The sequence below is a fragment of the Molothrus aeneus genome, chromosome 2, assembly GCF_037042795.1.
Source record: "Molothrus aeneus isolate 106 chromosome 2, BPBGC_Maene_1.0, whole genome shotgun sequence".
NCBI lineage: Eukaryota > Metazoa > Chordata > Aves > Passeriformes > Icteridae > Molothrus > Molothrus aeneus.
In genome coordinates, this window is record NC_089647.1 from 39,095,001 (window position 1) to 39,114,290 (window position 19,290).

Genomic DNA, 19,290 nt, shown 5'->3' on the forward strand with positions numbered 1-19,290 from the left:
ACTGAAGAAGTCTGTATCCTGAATCGCTATATAATCTCATTATAGCAAAATAGAAAACACTGAAGGAGAATTCTCTCTGGAGAATAACAGCAGAGTAGGCAATAGGCAGGTTATACAATAAGTTTTTCACTTCTTTAATGTGCTACACTGTCTTTGTATCTACACACTATTTTTCTTGTGTGTTTTCTCAAGCAAGTGATTACTTAAAGAATCTATTTAAAAATAGCAACAAATGCTGCAGATGATTATGAACAGTAACACATATTGCAACTCATAATTTTATGTTTTCTTTTACATATGTAAGAAAAGAAAATGACCTTAGAAACCTCTTTCGTAATTGTGATTTCAGTTTTTCTTTTTTTTTTAATGCAAGTAATATACATGATAGGTAGAGAGAAGCCAAAGCAATTAATCAGAGAACTATCTGATGGCAAAAGATAGATCAATCACTAGAGAAAAAAGGTAAAAGAAGAAAGAGAGTTTGATGAAGAGAGGCCAATTCTTTATCCTTTTCTTTTTATTCTCAATATGAAACAGAAAATAATTTTTCTTTAAAGTTTAAAGGAAGCACTTAGCAACCAAAGGGTATAATGATAGAAAGACTCAAAGTAAATTATATTCATTATAAAGCGTTAAACAGTCACTCTCTTGCCTGGTAAGAAAAAAAAATACAAAAACCCTGAAAAACCAATTAATAAAAAAAAAGAAAGCTGTAGTTCTTCAAGGTATATATGCAAAATCCCATGCTCAGATTAAAACACAGGACTGTGCAAAAAACATTTAATAATTTTAAGCAAGTTTAGTAGGCACATGTCCCTTTCACAAAAGGCACACAATAGCTGGTATCCCTCAGTGATTCCTGCTCTGCTAAGAATGAGAACAGATTGAATGCAGATGAAGATCAAACCAGCCTCATATCTCTAGAAGTGGTGGGTGAATGTTAGAAAATGTAGAGAGAGCAGTGCAGGAGAGCAACAAAGCTGTTGTACGTGCTGCCAGGCGCAGGTTTTGTAAGCTCAGCGTGAGACTTATTGGTATTTATTTCACAAGCGGAGTTGCGAATTGCAAAACAAAGCATGCCCCAGAGATGCTCTAGAGGAAAACTTTCAAACTTGAGTATGCCTGGAAAAGAAAAAGAAGGATGATTCAATGGGGAAAGCACCAAGTTTGATGTATCTGATCACAGTTCTGTGCTCAGTCACAGGCTTTCTGCTTCATCAGGTCAAATATAAGGATTAGATTCTCAAAACAGACATGTTTAGGATGGAGTCTGCATATAAAACTTGCACTATCCACATTTCTCTTACTGGATATGCATAATGCTGCCTAAATCCTTAAAACATGTTCTACATATCTTTGTAGCAGCAACTTTTCCAAAACTTTTGCCCAGCTGGCCTTCATATATATAAACACTAACAATTATCACAGCTACACTTCTTGTCTTCTTCCTCTTCTACCTCCACCCACTCCAAAACACCACCATAGGACATGTCACTTTCCTTGTCTCCTTGGAGGTCAAAAGTCCAATTACACCCTTCTTCTCTTCACGAAGGGATGTTCTTCTGACTCTCAGCTGAGTGCCTTACCTAACAGCATTCTTATTACACCAGTGACAAGCCAACACTTACTATGCAGATGATTCTAGAAGTCATAATACTTGTTTTCAAAAGGAGATGGAGGGAGGATATCCAATTCTGGATGTGAGACAGATAGACTTGGGGCCAGTCTTTCCCTTTGCCTATTGACTCTTTTCCACATTTCACACACCTCCTTAGAACCAGATAAAAACTTAAAATATATTAAATTCATACATTCAGCCTAATCACCTCTGGAAGTATCACTTAGACCCCATCATGCTTGTGATTCAGTTCTATCACTTTTTCACTCTGAGAGCCTTCAAACCTTATGTCTTCTATATATTTTTCCTCTGCTGTACCCAGTAAGAGTGTCGGTGTACAATCAAATGAAAAAGAATAACGGGCTTTTCCACCAATTTTTCTGGGGTTTTTGTTTGGTGTTTTGCTTATTTCTTTTTTCTTTCCAGTAGGTCTACTGCTGAGATCCATGAGAAAATACTTATTGTTATTTATTATATGAATTACTGGAATTAAGTCCTTTTCTGTTTCATTCACTTCCTGAAATTTCTGTGTATCCATCACCAAGTTTTTGTGATTTTAATTGTCTTGGTGATTTTCTGGAATTTTCAAAGCAAGAACATCTTAAAATGACTGTGATAAAGGAGCACTTCAATCCGGTTTTTACACACTACTTCCCTGATAATTGCTTTCCTGGAAATGTCACAGGCAGTGACTTTCTGTAACAACTGTATATGAAGAGTTGTTGAAGTAAAGTTCAAATTTAGGGCTACCTAATTGTGGAACTATAATCCAGACTAATACATGGGCACATGTTCTAACTCCAACATCAAAAAATTTGCATGTTAAACTGATACTGTCTACAACTTTCTCACAGGAGAAAGCTGAGGGGCAGGTACTGATCTCTTTTCTCTGGTGACCAGTGACAGGACCCATGGAAATGGCCTGAAGCCGTGTCAGGGGAGGTTTGCATTGGATATCAGGAAAAGGTTCTTCACCAGAGGGTTGTTGGGCCCTGGAACAGGCTCCCCAGGGAAGTGGTCACAGCACCAGCCTGACAGAGTTCAAGAAGCATTTGGACAATGCTCTCTGATACATGGTGTGACTCTTCAGGCTGTGCTGTGTAGGGCCAGGATTTGGGCTTTAATGATCTTGGTGGGTGCCTTTCCAGCTCAGGATATTCTATGATTCTATGTAAGTGACACTGGAAATCTTTTCTTAAAGCAAACACCTGAACTCTGTGCATACACATAATATTTTAAACCTTGTGTTTAAAAAAATGGCAATATTATGCATTAAATCTACTTCCCTCTGAATGGCTTTTGATTTTTCACAATATGAGGAAGTTTTGGTGTTCTATCGTTGTATTTCTTTTTAATTTTATGCCTTCTTTCCAATCTCAGGACTTTGTTTAGTGTGTCAATCTGTCAGTTCACACATAAGGATATATTTTGTGAACCTGTAAAATTGCAAACTAAACCTCTGAAGTTTTTCAAATAATTACAGGCAGTGTCTCTTTTTTCTGCTTCCTATTAGATCTGTTTTGTTTTTTATTTGACACTTTTCACTTCAGTATTAGGACCCATAATGTTCCAACATACATTCCAGATTTTACTCAGTAATGATGCAGTAATTCTATGCATCAGTTTCTGTATCACAAAAGCTTCAAGTATCCAAAGAGATGCAGTAATTTTCCAAAGAAAGTATGCTTTACTAGAGGTTTTTATTTAATGTGTAACTCTTTGAAATCTAGAGTGCAGGATTTTATATTTCCAAAAAAGGGTTTCCAAATTTGTTTGTTAGAAAAAGTACCACTTTTGGAAAGCACTTACATCCAGGTTCAGTCTAGGAAATTCTCGATTAAGTCTTCATTTTTAGCACATTTCAGAATTTATATGTGCCGAGAAAAGATTCAGTGATAACTCTCAGAATATTCTAGCATGACAGGATGGTCTAGCCAGGGCAATATAGCCATGTAAGCAACGAGGCAGGCTGATTGCAGATAAGCATTTGCTCTTGACCTGAAGCAGATTAAAACAATTATGAGATATTTTTATCTCAGTTGAGAATTTAATTCTGACTGTTTAAAAAAATGTTTCTTGTAATTGCTTCCATAGCTTTCACCTCCCGTTCTGTGTCTGGATATACTTTGCATTGTTTGATTCATGAATTTTGACTTGTTGCATTTGGTCTGTGTCACAAAAACAAAGAGTGGTGCTTCTCAACTGGGAGAAACCTTCCCAGAAAAAAATACACCAAGAACTACTTGTTCTGGTATAGTTACCTGGGAGGGAACACCATAATGATCTTATTGTGGCTGGAATCCAAATTCTCAAATGAAGACTCCTTGCAAAGAAAGGCAGAAAAAATTCTGTGAAGAAAAGACAGAGCACAGTCAGCAGCAAGCTGTGGTGCTTTTATGGCAGCATCCAACATGAGATGGATAGGACCCACCTAGAAGCATGGGATGAGGCCATCAGTGCACAGTAAGAGCTTGTGAAGTATTGCACAAATAAAAAATTTTACAATAGCTATTTCATGTTAAGGTTCATACACAAAACTTACTTAAAATTGAGATAAGCTGGACAAAAAAAATCCTGAGAGCCTTTTCAGTTCTGATATTTAATAAGAGAATGTTGTTTATTTCATTGGGTAAATCTCTACTTCTCTTGTCTCTCACAGAAAATGGTTGATTTTCTCAGTCTTTGACCAGCTCTTGAATTTTTAAAATTTTCTTGCTTTATGGTGCTCAAATAATTAAACTCAGAATCATATTATCTACAGCCATCTGGGATTCTGGGAGGCAATTAATGAAAAATTGAGCAGTTTTGGGAGTGTCTTCAGTGAGCTTGGTCTCCAAAACAATTGGTCTCTTGTCCATAGGTTTTGAGGATAATATAAATTTTCCTATGCTAAAAGAAGAGATATTTTTACAAGGTTGGCAGTTCCAAAAATTTGATCCACTTGAGCTATCACAAAGGGGTGTTGTTCAGTAATAACATTTGCAGTAAATAATGAAAATGTTATTTCCACTCTTTTTTTTATTCTTTTTTCTTGCAATATTTGAGACACGAGAATTTAGGAATAGGACATTAAATAATAACATATAATTAGGGTGTTATTGCTTCATATCCTATCAAAATTATCATGTTGGAAATTCTCAAGGGGTTCCACCTCTTAAAAACAGATTTCATTGAAAAATACCAAAATTGAAATAGGCTGACCAATTTTAAAAGGCATTGGCCTTTACTTGCACACAAATTCCATCAGTGGAGATCAAGAGGTATGAAGAATATTAGAAAGCAGAAAAAAATGGCAAAAAAAAAGTAGCTGCTGTCACAGAATCAGGATGCATTGTAGTTTGTGAAATCTGAAAGTATGGTTTTTACAGCACTACAGAAATAAAATAAATTATAATTATTTGGGGTAATCCGTGGAGATAGAAATAAAGAAAATTAGAATATATTAATATTGTCCTAGAAACATTGTACAAATTCCAGAGGAGTGATCTATCTCTAACACCTATTTAATCAAAACCAAATCTACTGTATTTCTGAACAGAAATAGCAAAAACTCTAGTTGAAAATAATTAATTGGGAAAAATCTCTGCCAAAGTCCCTGTTTTGGAGCAATTATGTCTAGCAGATCACTCAGCAATACAGGTGTAAACTTGCATTGGTAGGGCATATTTCAGAGTTTTCTTTTTTGTTAGTGGAGCAAAAGCCATCACACATATTCTAAAGATTTTCATGATCTAAGAGGAAAAATCCTTGTGATGCAAGGCTATCTAAATTAGATGTAATTATTCTCTTTAGTGATTAATTAAGAAAATAGTGTCAAAATACAAATTCCACTAAGAGAAATGTGTTGTTCTTTTTTTAACAGAAACAAGCCAGTAAGACCTTATAATATTTAGTCTTCTTGGAAGCTGTAACAGTGTGTAGTACAGCAAGTTCGGGAGTTGTAAGATTCACCAGCTAAACTGAAAGTAAAGCGTGTTTGCTGGGCTCTAAAAATAGTGTGCTAATGACCAACTTGGGTTTTTAAGATACTGATTTTTTTTGATGCCAAAGGTATTAAAAGACAAAACAAAACACAGCATTTGTGAAAAAATTTTTTAGAATGTTACCTCCCTGTAAAGCACAAGAAACAAGCTACTTTGTAGGCATACAATTATATTTATGACCACCAGTTAATAGACAAGCATTGCTTTAAGTTTTCAGGTGTTTTTGCTGCACATATTGGTAAATGCTTCACAGTATTTTTTGTGATTATCCTGCATCTATTGTACCTAATGGGACCGCTGTACCTCATACTCCTAAGCAGCTGTCATGATAAGATCAGTTCAAACACTTCCTGGCTGCTTTGTACTCTGCCTACTCTGCCTGCCTGGACAGGGAGTGCAGCAGAACTGAAATGAATGTCTGCATTCGCATTGTACTAGTCTGACGTGGCTACACCACAAAGCATGGATCTCTTTATTATTTTTGTTATGGGCAAAGGTAAAAAGTATTGATTTTAGGTGCCCTGTTGTACCAAAAAACCTTAAACAACATAGAAAAGTGTTGATTCTAAAATGCTGCTTTCAAGATAAATTTGTTGGCCATTTGGATTATATTGATTGTTGGTGTTCCTTTTCCTAAGACAAGTCCAGTTTAGGCAAGTATTTAAAAGCACAGACAGAAGTTGTTGTCCCAAGACCCCAAATTTTGAAGCTGCTCAACAACAAATACACAGTTTTCTTAGTGTCTTATTTCAAAAAGGGGGAATTTACACTGTGGACTATTTAATGATTAAAAAAATAGATTAACTATGCTGATATACATATTGTTTGTCAAATTATTGCCACTGCCACTTGTTTTCCCTGCTGCAGAAATTACCCATTGCAGAATATAAATAATGGCCTCACAGAGGTATTCTGACCATGGTAGCAATCTCCATACTGAATGCCAAATCAAGAGCAAATCATTAAATTAATGTTAGTGTAAAAATGATGCAACGTGAAATTAACTCAGTCCCATTGTTTACATTTTACACATTCATGAAGGTAAAAAAAACCTTCTCTTCTTTTACTCTATCGGCCAAGTCTATCTCTTAGTGTGCTAAAAAGAAGAAAAAGAGAAGACAACCCAAACTTTTTGCAATTTATTTTTATACCACAGGTTGAAAATCAGCTTTCTGAAAAATAACAACAAAAATTACAAAATGTTGAGAATCTCAACACTCAAGTTCTTTTGATGAACTTAAATTTTGTTTGCATCATTCCCTTTGATTTGTTTTGTGGGATAGCTTAGACTAAGCATGAAATCAAACAATGAGGACTACATAACTTCAGCAAACACTAGATGATTAAAGCAATATATTTCCTTCATGCATTGTTACAGGTAAAATGATATTTTGTGAGACAATAACTGCCCTCAAGTCATGATAAATTCCAGTATACACCTAATTGCAATGCAAGAATCAAATGGAAATCAAAATTCAGTCTTAGTGTAAATATTTATATTATTTTAACTTAAGAAGACAAAATTCCCTTTCTTTAGGGTTCTATTTCATGAATGTTAAAGCCTGGCAACAAATACCTATTCCTTTTGAAAATTATAATTAATTTTCAAACACACGGATCTTGATATGACAGAAAAGGTCAGGAAATAGGTTGGAAAATTTTCAAGATATGACAAGAACTTTAAATCGCTGATTCTGCTGAAAATAAATATTATCTTAGGTTCTCTGGAGAACACTGGCCATAACTGCATTCCCATGTCTCCAGTTTTTAATGTAGAAGAGAGTGGCTTTCTTCCAAGTGGCTTAGTGGCTTATGTTAATTTTTTTTTAAACCAACAACAACAAAAAAAAAAAAAGGACAAAAACCAACAAACAAAAAAAGGACAAAAACCAAAAACAAAACAACAAAAACAAAACCAGATTTTTTTAAAGAAACTTTGGCCATAAGCTTGAGACATTCCAATTAAAGATTTTGAGGGCACAGCACCAATATATTCAGTGTTGTGTACCCAGTATGAGAAAAACATTGATAAACTGGAGGGAGTTCAGGGGACACCATAGAGACTGTGAGGGCTGGAGCACTTTTCGAATGAGGAGAGGGTAGAGGAGCTGGGCTTTGTCAGGCAGGAGCAGAATGACTTTAGACAACATAGCAACAGCCCTCAGTAACTTATTGTGAGTAAGAATCTGAGCAAGACATCAGATTCATGCTCTTCATAAAAGACAACAGATAAAAGTGTACATGTGAGTTGTTCAGAGTGGCTATGCTGAGTAGATTGCTCCCCATGAGAAGTGCCAAGCCATGGCACACATTGCCAAGGGAGGTAGTACAGTATCTCAATAGTTCAAGATTTTCAGGATACAACTGAATTCCAGCTGGTCCAAGCCCATAGCAGACCCTGCTATGAGCAGGACTTTAGACCAGAGACTTCCTGAGAACCCTTCCAGCCTCAGCTATACAGTGAGCCTACTGAGCAAACAGGCATCTTTACAAAATATAAAGTACCCAGAAATGCAGGAAAAATACTAAAAATTAAATCAGTCAGGGCAATTCTTGCAACAAAATACAAATAAGTTATGTAGAGATTTGCTGCCTTTCTTAATCAAGTCCACATCCTCTGAAAGTCTTTTGTCTTAACAGATTTCAAAGCAAGGCGAATCTCTGTCTCCAGTAAGAGAGAAGAGGTGGCTCCTTTCAAAGGAGTATGCAATAGCCCTGGACATGAACCTTACTCTATTCACATTAATAGCTCTCTGGAGCTATTCCTTTGCACAAGCATTTCCTGATCTCATTAGCCATTATGTCTGTGGAACTAATTGAACAAGACTTATGGCCTTGCTTAAAGCTGAATTTATTTTTTTTCCTCACAAAATGGTACGGTATCAATATCAAGAGTAATGTAATGCCAGTTGATTGATCTTTTCTGCAGAAGAAGGAATTATGTGGGAATCTAAGGAAAAAAAACCCTCTCTCCAGTTCTTATTCAATAAAGCTTGAAATGGAGCCTGAGGAAGAGCAGATGAATTTATGCTGCTGGTGCTATCTGAAAGCAATGACTTCTATAAAGCTTGCCATGAATAAAAGGTGTTACTTGGAAGAGTGAACAGGAGGTGAAGTTTGATACAAGAATTCTAATTACTCTCAACAGTGTTCAAATATAAACATTTTTAGTCTCCCTCTTCATCATGACTATAAAGGATTTGATAAATGTCTTTAACATGTTACTCAGATAAGTTTTCTATTTAGACTTTAATCTCTCCACATTTTTTTCCGTTCATCTTTCCATTTAGTTCAGAAAACCTTTCATTATGTCATTGAATATGCTGGGACCAACCAAGAACATTGGGTTGATGCTCTCTGATTCCACTTAGGACAACCTGAAAGTTAAGCTACTTTTAATGTACTAAGAACATTACTAATGTACTTTTTAATGTACTAAGAATGTTATCTAAATTCTTCTCAAACACTGACAGGTATGGACAGGCCCAAGAACCACTACCCTGGGGAATTTCTTCCTGTGCTAGGCCACCTTCTCATGGAAGATATTTTCCAAATATCCAATCTGGACTACCCCTTACACAGACTTAAGACGTCCCTCACCTACTATCATGGGACAGCAGGGAAGCCCTCTTCTCTCCCTGTCACTAGCAAATTGTAGGCAGCAAAGACATGATCCCTCAGTTTCCTCTAAGCTGAACAAACTTGTATCCTCAACCTCTACTCCTAAATTACATCTTCTAGTCCTTTCTCCATCTTCCTTGACATCTTTTGAGCACAAAATTTTTATATCCTTATATCATGGAGCCCAAAAGAGCACACACACACACACTAGAGGTGAGGCTGCACCAGTGTTGTGTATAGTGGGGCAGTCACACCTTTCCATTAGGGAGCTGTACTGTGCCAAATGCACCCCAAGATTCTGGCAGATCGTTTGGCTGCCAGGGCACATTGTTGACTCATTTTGAACTCACCATCAACCTCATCCCCCAGATTCCTTCCCACAAGGCTGCACTCCAGCCACTCGTCCCCCAGTCTACATATCTACATCCAGGGTTACACTTTCCCAGGTGCAGAATCTGATATTTGTCCCTAATTCATGAAGGTGTAGATATGCTCACATATAACCTCAAACACCTGTATAAACAGTTTGTAGTGCCATGTACCAAAGAACTTTATATCTCTTCCATCAAAACCTGTTTTTTTAGAAAACAGATCCCATCATCCTTTCCAACAGCTCACCCCATTAATTTTTCCCCATTTTACAGATCTAGCTTTTGGTAGCAGCTGAAAGACAAACAAAACACTATAAAAGTAAAGGAATAAGGTTAGGAAATTATACCAAAATTATTCCATTTTTTATACAAATGAATGATAGATGAGGATTACCATTTTCTGTTATACCATTCTACTTCAAACAGGAACGTGCGAAAAGCATTAGAGCTTCTGCAGGGAGGAGTCTTGGACTATTTCGTTAAAGGAAGGCAAAAAATGCAGGAGGATATGATGTATGCATGAAAAAACTACAGGTAGGCTAGCAAAAGTGATACAAATATTTCTAATTACTCTTTCAGATGATGAAAAATAAACATTACACCTAGTGCAGCCCTCTGGGTTTTCCTCCTTGTCTTAATCTAGCCTATAATTAACAGGAAGAATATTTTCTGCCATCCAGAGAGCTTTGTAGCAACAACAAAAATAAAATGTTAATGTTTATAAATAATTTAAAAATCACTGTTTCTACCAGATACTGGTAACTGACCAGAATCAGGAAAAAAATTTAAATTTTCCAAATATGATAACATGAGATACCATTCTAGATAAAATCTGTGGTTTTATGTTTTCTATTAGTTTCCTATGCCACTAAGCAATTTCAGAAAATCCCTATTACAGGCAATTAGAGGCTAATCATCACCTGGAAGAGTCTTCTTTCTAACTCCCGTTCCATTTTAACTCCTGAAGAATCATAATTCAAAAGCATTGAAATCCTTTCAAAAGCATTAATTCCTGATAGAATTCTTCTTCTAATTCACATACATTCCCCACCTTTGTTTGATTTCCATCTATCTCTTATCCTGTTTGTATCCTGTGGCAATGAGCTCCACAGACATTTCTTAGTTTATTGAAAATACTTTGTTCTTTTTGGGGTTTTTTTTCTGTTTTATTGTCTGCCTCCTTATTTCTGATCTGTAGTGTAGGTCACCTTCTATTTCTTTAACAGTATATAGCTTCGCATATCTGCCTCACTTATTTGTGCTCAATTGACTAGCTTCAGAAAGCTAGCTATGAAAAGTCTTAAAATTTCAAATTACAATCCTTATATTTCAACAGCTTTCATACTTGTGTACAATTTTACATTCTTCTAAACAATGGGAAGGCAGTTTTTATGAGGTCAAATATGTTTGATTAGAACAGTATCTCAGCTTTTGACTAAAAATAACTACAGTATTATTCTAAAACAAGTTATCATTGTTTATTATGTATGTGTATGCATATATGTGTATAAATTTATCAGTCTTGCATAGTTTCATTCTTTGGATGATTATCTCTCATTTTCAAATGCAAGTATATCAGAAACTTATCAGTACCTATTCAAGTTTCAGCACAATGGGCCTATGTACTATTTAAAGTTCCCAAACACTGAAAATATTAATTACCTGTTGCTGTTATTGGTTCCAAAATTTCACATTGTAAAATTAAAAATCTTAGAATGTAATAAGATAATATAATCTATCACAAATTTGCTATATTGTAACAGAAGACATGAAGAATTCTATTGTTTAAAAAGTGTGGCATTTTCTTGTAAAATCTTCAAGAAACAGTAATAAAAAAAACAAGCAAGGGAAGTTTATGGGAAAATGTGGTTGATATTGATATTGCTTATTTCTGCACACGGAATTGTAAAAAAATGTTCAAGAACTGTTCCTCTTTGAAAAAATATGACCTCCTGTAATACTGCCACAGTCAGATAGACCTTTAGTGAACTTCTGAGCAAATAATCATCATGTGAGTTGAAAGTGCCTAAGGTCAGTTTTAACTGAAGCACCAAATTTCTGTAGAATTTCAAGTGAGGTTAGAAGAATAAACTCAGAATACAAATACTGTAACTGACACCTCTCAGCTAGTTCTTCTCTTTTTCTCCTTCCCCCCTCCTGCCCTTCTATCTTTCTCTTTATTCTTTTCCCTATTTCAGATATACATATTTAGGTTGCACAGTGGCAGGTTTCCAGGCAAAGAAGAAACTCAAGGGGGAAAATTTATTCATCAATTAATTGCAGTAGGAATATCATATAGTATCTGTTCTTAAATTCAAAGTCAAGAAAGTCTTTATCTGTGAGGAGAAAAAGTAAAAATATGCTGAGCATGCCTCTCCATGTTAATTATCTTGGTTATATCTACAAGCTTACATATTTGTATGCTCACTTTGTCATTCTATAGCATCTGAACCCCTGATATTGAACAGCAGGTGAAGGGGGAAAGTATAAAAGAAAGTTAAATCAAAGATAGGATTGAGGGTCTTGTAGTGATGGCACTAGCAAAACAGGAGATCTAAAGTCAGTTCTTGATTTCACTGTATATGCACTGAAGAACAAGTCTCATTTCCTTCTGCTAATCTTTCTCCTTACCCATAAAACAATGATGATATTTTATTCAAACTTTTTTTTCTTTTTTCAATCTTTTTTTTTCCTTTTAGTCAGTTTTTCATTTTATCTATGAACTTTTGGGGAGGAGAGATGTGTCTTACTGGAGGCTTATATGGAACTGAGCACAAAGGGACTTGTCAGCTGAGAATTCTGAGCTCTAGCAGAATACTGAAAAGCAATAACAGGCAAAGCACAATAAAGATGTTCTTACTTCAACTATCAAGTACAGACAGGTATCATATCACTGAATTTAAATGGGCAACTGAAGGCAGATAGCAATCAACACAACAGTAACCATTTATCTTTCAGTGAGCTTTAAAACAGAGAAAATGATAGAAAGATCTTACAGCTATTACATATTTCTGGATTTATTTCCTAAGCCTGAATGTCAGTGGTTAATGAATTGCATTTTGATTGTAGTTATGGGATGAACTTCATATTTCCAAGTTTCTGTTTTTCCCTTTCCTATATGTATTGCTGTGTGTGTGTATATATGCATGCATAAAAATTCATATAATATATACAAAGTGTATCTACATTCATATGTAACCCTGAAGTATGTTTCTGTCTAGAACAAGAGGCATTTCCTCTTAATTTCTTAATGAGGACACATTAGATGTGATGGGATTAAAGTGGTCGATCTGATTAGTCTGCCTGCAATTGCTGAATGTGTTGAAGGGTCAGCAAATTCATAACTACATTTGAGCTTCACTTTTGAGGTCTATCAAATGATTTCCATGGGACAAAGCTTTAGACTGACTCATTGTGAAAGAAAGACATGGTGCATTAGGAGTAGCCTGAAAATGCCAAATGCTGGTTTCTTTTATAGCTGATAAAAGTTAAAAGACAGAAACAAATTATCCAGGCCTTCTAGAAAAAGGAGAAAATATGCCAGCACAGTACTTCTGCATGACAAATTGTTATTCAATAGGCATCTTGATGAGGATAGCTTCATAGGCAGCATAGGGTTAATAAAGTTCAAGTGTTATATGGCTACAGCTGCTCTTAAATTTTGTAAGGCACCTACAAGGTAATTTCAGCATAAAAACAAATAGGTCTTATAAAAATTATCTGTTAAAAATTTAATTTTGTTAAACGTAATGACTCAGGAATATGAAACTTTCATATGAAAAGTGCTTTTAAACTTTGATTTTTCTGTAATTCAATATTTGGTAGTAAAGGAATGACCCTATTAATATAATTAATTCTGCTTTGGCAGATTTTTCTAGTTTTATGAAGCTCAGGAGTATAGACCCAAAACTGAACACAAAGAACTATTTCTAATAAGAAGTCAGCTCTAGTATTGAGACTGAGTTTGCAGTTTCCAGTTGTGAATTTTGTTTAATTTTGGTTTGTCCCTTCAACAAATGCAGCTGATAATATGCTCATGTGAACAGTGGCCTACATGCTTAACATGGTACATGAAAATTCCCTTTCATGTCAAGTTCAGCCTGTTCAGATCTGTGTGAATAAACACATGAATAGCATTTACAGGAGAAAAAAATACAAATCATAAAGCACTGAAAAGTTAATTAATTTTCACATCATTTTGTCTAAAGAAAAAATATTATTATAGTATTCATTCTGCTAAAGCCTCTATTGGGGTTTAAACAGGGTTCACAGTTTTTGAGCTGTACCTTGTTATCCTGAACAAGATAACCTGAGTATCTGAATTGCTGACAGAAAATGAACTGCATGACCCCAAAGGTCACCTGCCAATTGCTGTGCTGTTTTTTAAAAAATCCTTCTCAGTTTGGTCTCCATTTTTTGAGAAGATCTTGGGAAATGTCAGTTCAGACCTGTTTTATGTACAATCCCCAGTACTGGGTTGGGAATAATTCCCAATGCTCTGCACAGGCAGGCCTGTAAAAACATGTCTTGAGCAAGTAAATCATCCAGGTTAATCCAAAACAAAATATTCCATTTTTCCAAATACTTTTTGCTTTTTTTATAAAAATTGAAGGACAACGTGAATCAGTCTCTTTGATATTTTTGCAATTTCTTTTACTTTTTCAAGTTTTTGGTGGTTTCTTCCCCCTAATTTAATCAGTCCAGTAAATAGACATATTTGTAATGCTGTTGTTGTTTACAAATAATTGATTTTCACTAGAGCTTTTCTTCATCTCCAAAACTCTTCTGTTCAGTTTACCAGAATGCAAATTTTTTCCTTAACCAACTTGAAATATTCCTTCTGCTTCTCCTTTCACTTGCCTAGAGTGTTTTTATACTAAAACTTTATTAAATTTACTTTGTGATTAATATTTTAATGGAAATATAAATATATTTACCCCCATAGTAGTTTGATTTGAATACTATTTCTAAAAGCATCCATTTTACTGTTTAAAAGCTGAAAGCTAGGTTCCCAGTTGAAGTAGATTTTTCACCCTGATAAAACAAAAGTGACAGTACTCACCCTAGATCGGCTGGTATTCTAGACTCCCGTTGCAGTCCTAGTTCCCCATTACCACTTTCTTCTTTGCTTCCCTTCTCCTGAATTATGGGATTTCAGCTCCTGGAGAGTCTGGAAGTTCCTGGAAAGAATATTAGCCTACTTCAACAGAGCAAGAGAGAGACATAAAAATTGCAGCAAAGAACTGATTTATGAAAAAACTTGTGTAACAAACTTAGAGAAACAACACACTTGGTGGTGCAGAAGTTTTAATAAACTTCTCCTTCTGCAAACTAGGTAGCACCTGGCAGAAAAGTGGAGAAGTACTTGATGTGGCTCTATTCAGGTGTTACCCAGACATCTCCAGGATTGCAGAATCTGGCATTGTCAGTGAGACTTTTAAATAGTGGATTTTGGCAAGGTTACAATATGAGATCCTGCTATTACACAAACAAGTTTGCATTGTGCTCTAGAAAGCTTTTTCTTTTTCCAAAAATGTTGATCATCTCTTCCTGTCTCACACAAAGAGCATTGGGTTGAAAAAGGATGATAGAAAGCCTAAAGAAGGATGACAGTTTAACAGAAGCCTTGGAAGGAAGTCACTGGATAATTTAATAGGTGTTTTCTTTAATGGGTTTTGTAGAAAATATCTGTTATTTTATTTATATTTTAAACACTGAATAAGCTTTTTTTCCGACTTGAAAAGCTGTGTCTGAGAACTTCCAAGGTTGAAATATTTTAAGGAGGAAAAGAATGCAGTTTATAATAAACCTCAAAACTCCAGCAGGTATCAAGTATACTCAGTCTGGAAGATAAGACAAAAGTCCAAATATTATAATCTGTTGAACAGTTAAATCTACCAATCCTAAAATGTTTTTCCCTTCATCTGAAATCACTATAGACAGAAGATATGTGGCCATTGTGCAGTGGGCAGGGCAGGGGGAGGATAGAGAATTGCAGGTAGGTGAGGAGGGGAAAAGGAGGATGACACTGTCCAATGACCCAAGAATCACCTGTAACATGGGAGACACATGTGGGCAACTTCAGAATAGAGGACTGAAGCAAGAAGTATCCACACCCTAACTTCATGGTTCAAGCTCTCAAATGCCTGCAACTGTAAGGCCAGCTTGTCTTTTCCAAATGACCTCCCGTCTCTATACATTCCAAGACTCCAAGTCTGGAAATACTGTAAAGTAATGGTTATTGGGTTTTAATGTGGGGGTGAGTTTGTTTGCTTTTTTAATTTGGTTTTTCAAAAATAGAGCAAAGCCACTTCTCTGCTAATAATGTGAATAAGGAATCTCCAGAAATCTCCAAGTACCCACTGTAAAAATGGAAGTCATAAACCAGGAAAAAATTAAGCCTAACTGCTTAGGGTAATTACAATGGGTAGAAATCATAGATACAGACAAGTTGTCTCAGCTACAGACACACTTTATGTAGTACTGCTTTGCATAGGCACAACTGGTTTCTGCTGGGTTGAAAATGGAGCTTTTGTCCCAGCTGTGGCAGTGCTGCAGAAGGGAGGGAGCAGCAGAGAGATGCAAGAAGCAGGAGCAGGCTGAAGAGTGGAATGGAACAGAGCCAGAGCTGAGTGTGAGGTAGCAAATGTTAAACAAAACCCAAAAATCTTAATAAAGTTTCACTCCAGCAATCAATTCAGGGCACTGTCAGGAAATTGAAGGGACAGGGGATAGAGTGGGAGGGAGGAAGGAAGGATCAAAGGAAGGAAAAAGTAAAATCTTCCTCTGTCTTTTCTGGGACCTTAGTGGAGTCCTTTCAGGGACATGTCATTTGCATACCAGACCAAGGATCAGTCCAACATCCTATACTAGAAAAGAACCAATTCTAAATGCTTTGTAGAAAGTCAATAGCAGAATAGATTGTATCTCCAAAGGTCTCATTTACTCTCCACACGTCTCTGTGGCAAAGCTATTTTCATCACTTGAAGCCAACATCTTCCCCAAAAATAAAGAAGTTAGAAACAAAGATGGCAAAATAAATTGGATTTTAATACTGAGATTACAAAATGCTTTTGAATCATTAGAAGCTTTTTTTAAAGAAAAGTGATAATTTTAAGAAATCATGCAATTATATGAGCAGTGTCAAGAAAAAGAAATCATTACAAAATTTATAATATGACTGGTGACAGGACCTAATTTACAAAATAGGTCTATCATTCTAAAAAAGGGGCATATATTTCTTTGCAACACCCAGTCCACTGAGTAAGTGAAGTGGTCAACAATGTCCATGTCAGATCAAGCTTTTCAAACTCACTTTAATTTTTCGCCATCCCATTGAGACTTTACAGTGATGTCTTGGATGCTGGCTAAGGCCTAGGACACTGCTGCTTTACACAAGCAGCATGTGAAGAATCGCTCTAAAGCTCCACTGTTGTTTCTCTTTATATATTTTCCTCTGGATGTAGTCTTATGTCTTTTAGAGTAGAAAACATGGGCATTTTCAGGTCCTGAAAAACCTGATTTTAGAAAGCCAAAATCAGAGACATAGTCCAAAAACCTGTAAATAAAAGCCCCTGTCCATTCTACAAGGATGCAAAACCTGCTGCGCATTTTGACAACAAGAGGAATCCTGCTGAACCTCTGTTTAGGATTTTAACTAATAAGTTTTCCAAGGAAAGGATGCTCAGAGAAGCTCATTGACATTAATGCAATGCCTGATGCCTTTAGAACAAAGGTGCTATGTACAAAGTATTTTTTCAGCATAAAGTGTCACTATTAATGTTTAATATTCTTTAGCTTCAGTGATGGAAGGGGACAGAACAAAGGGTCCTTTGTACAGTTATCCCCTAGGAGATATTAATCACAGATGTCCTTCAGATTTACACCATATGCTGAGAAGAGCCATGCCTGTATCCATGAGCACACACCCCCTAAGACCTCACACAGCATATTTTACTCATAGGTACAAGTGACATCATGGCCTTGAAAACAACTTATAGGGAAAGGATATTTCCTTCTGATAAAAATGTTCCCCTGCTGAAAAAAATACCATGATTGTCTCTGTCTCTCTGAGAGCCTCTCAGGAGCCCTGGGCCAGTCCCGAGTCGGCAAACACCGGGGGGCAGCCCCGACACGGCCGACAGCGGGGAGACACTGTCTGTGTGTGCCCCGAGGGTGCTGAGGGCACCTGGGCTGGCAGGGAGACACTCTCTGTGTGTGCCCTGAGGGTACTGAGGGCACCTGGGCTGGCAGGGAGACACTCTCTGTGTGTGCCCCGAGGGTGCTGAGGGCACCTGGGCTGGCAGGGAGACACTCTCTGTGTGTGCCCCGAGGGTGCTGAGGGCACCTGGGCTGGCAGGGAGACACTCTCTGTGTGTGCCCCGAGGGTGCTGAGGGCACCTGGGCTGACAGCAGGGAGACACTCTCTGTGTGTGCCCCGAGGGTGCTGAGGGCACCTGGGCTGGGCGCCTGTGCAGCACAAGAGACACCAGAGACATCGGTAGAAGAGAAAGGCCTGACTCTCAGCAGGGGTTAATCCAAGGTTTTATTAGGATCCCAAAGGAGCTCCTGCACCTCAGGGGGCCTCCTGCCCAGAGCCCCGGGAAATGTGCCAAGGTCACATTTAAAGGGAGGTGGAAACCAAAAGTAGATAACATTTTACCAACCAATAAGTGACTCTAAGGGATGGATGCTCGGGGATAGACATTTAGGACAGCGCATGGGGCAAGGCTTGGGGGGCTGACCCCTGGCCTCTGGCTAATCACTTGATGACCTGGAACAAAACTTCTGGATGGAGGGATGGGATGCTGAGTGATTGACAGAGAGCCAGGGTGGGGGTTTGGGGATGATCTCATCCCGGGAGAGGGATAACACAGGTAAAGGGAGGGGAGTACAGTCTGGGATAAACCATTTGGGAAAAATATGGGAATACAAAACAAAACTACTTCAAAGTATTACAAAATATAAAAACAGACTAAAACACATGATAAAAAGCTGCAGGCCTATTTCCCAATTGTTTCCTAAGGTTGGCTTCCACATAAATATGGGAAAGAGAGTAAAATTTCAGATTCTGAATATTTTAAATAGCTGCTTTTTGACTTTTCTGTTCAGCTTTATCTGAGAACTTCTTTATGGGTATTATCAGTCTGGAAAAGAAACATGGGGAGAAAGGAAGGATATCTTAAACATTTTTCCCAGAAATTTCATACTTTAAGTACATTGTTTCATAAGAAAATGTGAGGGTTTTTTCTAATTTTTTTCTTTTTCGTGATATGATGCCATTTTCTCATGAAAATTAAAATGCTGTGTCTGCCTGCAATTTCCTAGATTCTCTGTTTTGGACCATTGCATCAAGTTTGTAGTACCAAATTTCTAGTTTCAAGTATTCTACAAGTCATAATGCATCTGGTTCTGCCCTATATATTTGTATTTCTCCCTTTTTTACTGTATGTTAAAACCTTAAATTCTGCACTAACTGGGGACTGGAACAGAGCAAATATTGTTTAATACCTGATTTTTAACTCAGCTTGATAAATAAATCAAATATTACAGATTATATTTGACTGGTTGAAAAACATGTAAGTTCACTGGTAATAGTCCAAGACTATAGTTTGTGCAACCATGAAGGTTTGGAAACATTTTTTACCTGACCTTCCTTCAAATGAGAAGACCCACAGGCTCCTAGTTTGGCCCTCGG

The 19,290-nt window shown here is 36.7% G+C and overlaps 1 long non-coding RNA gene across 1 annotated transcript in view; it reads right to left on the reverse strand.

The window, feature by feature from the left end:
• Positions 1-822: 822 nt before the first annotated feature.
• The window catches only part of LOC136553313 (uncharacterized), a 43,333-nt gene continuing 24,865 nt past the window's right edge, over positions 823-19,290 (reverse strand). Inside the window, exons 2-4 of the long non-coding RNA XR_010783131.1 lie at positions 14,656-14,773; positions 3,880-3,966; positions 823-1,122 (exon numbers count right to left, since the gene is read on the reverse strand). This is a non-coding gene — a long non-coding RNA (uncharacterized lncRNA). The remainder of the gene's footprint in view (positions 1,123-3,879; positions 3,967-14,655; positions 14,774-19,290) is intronic.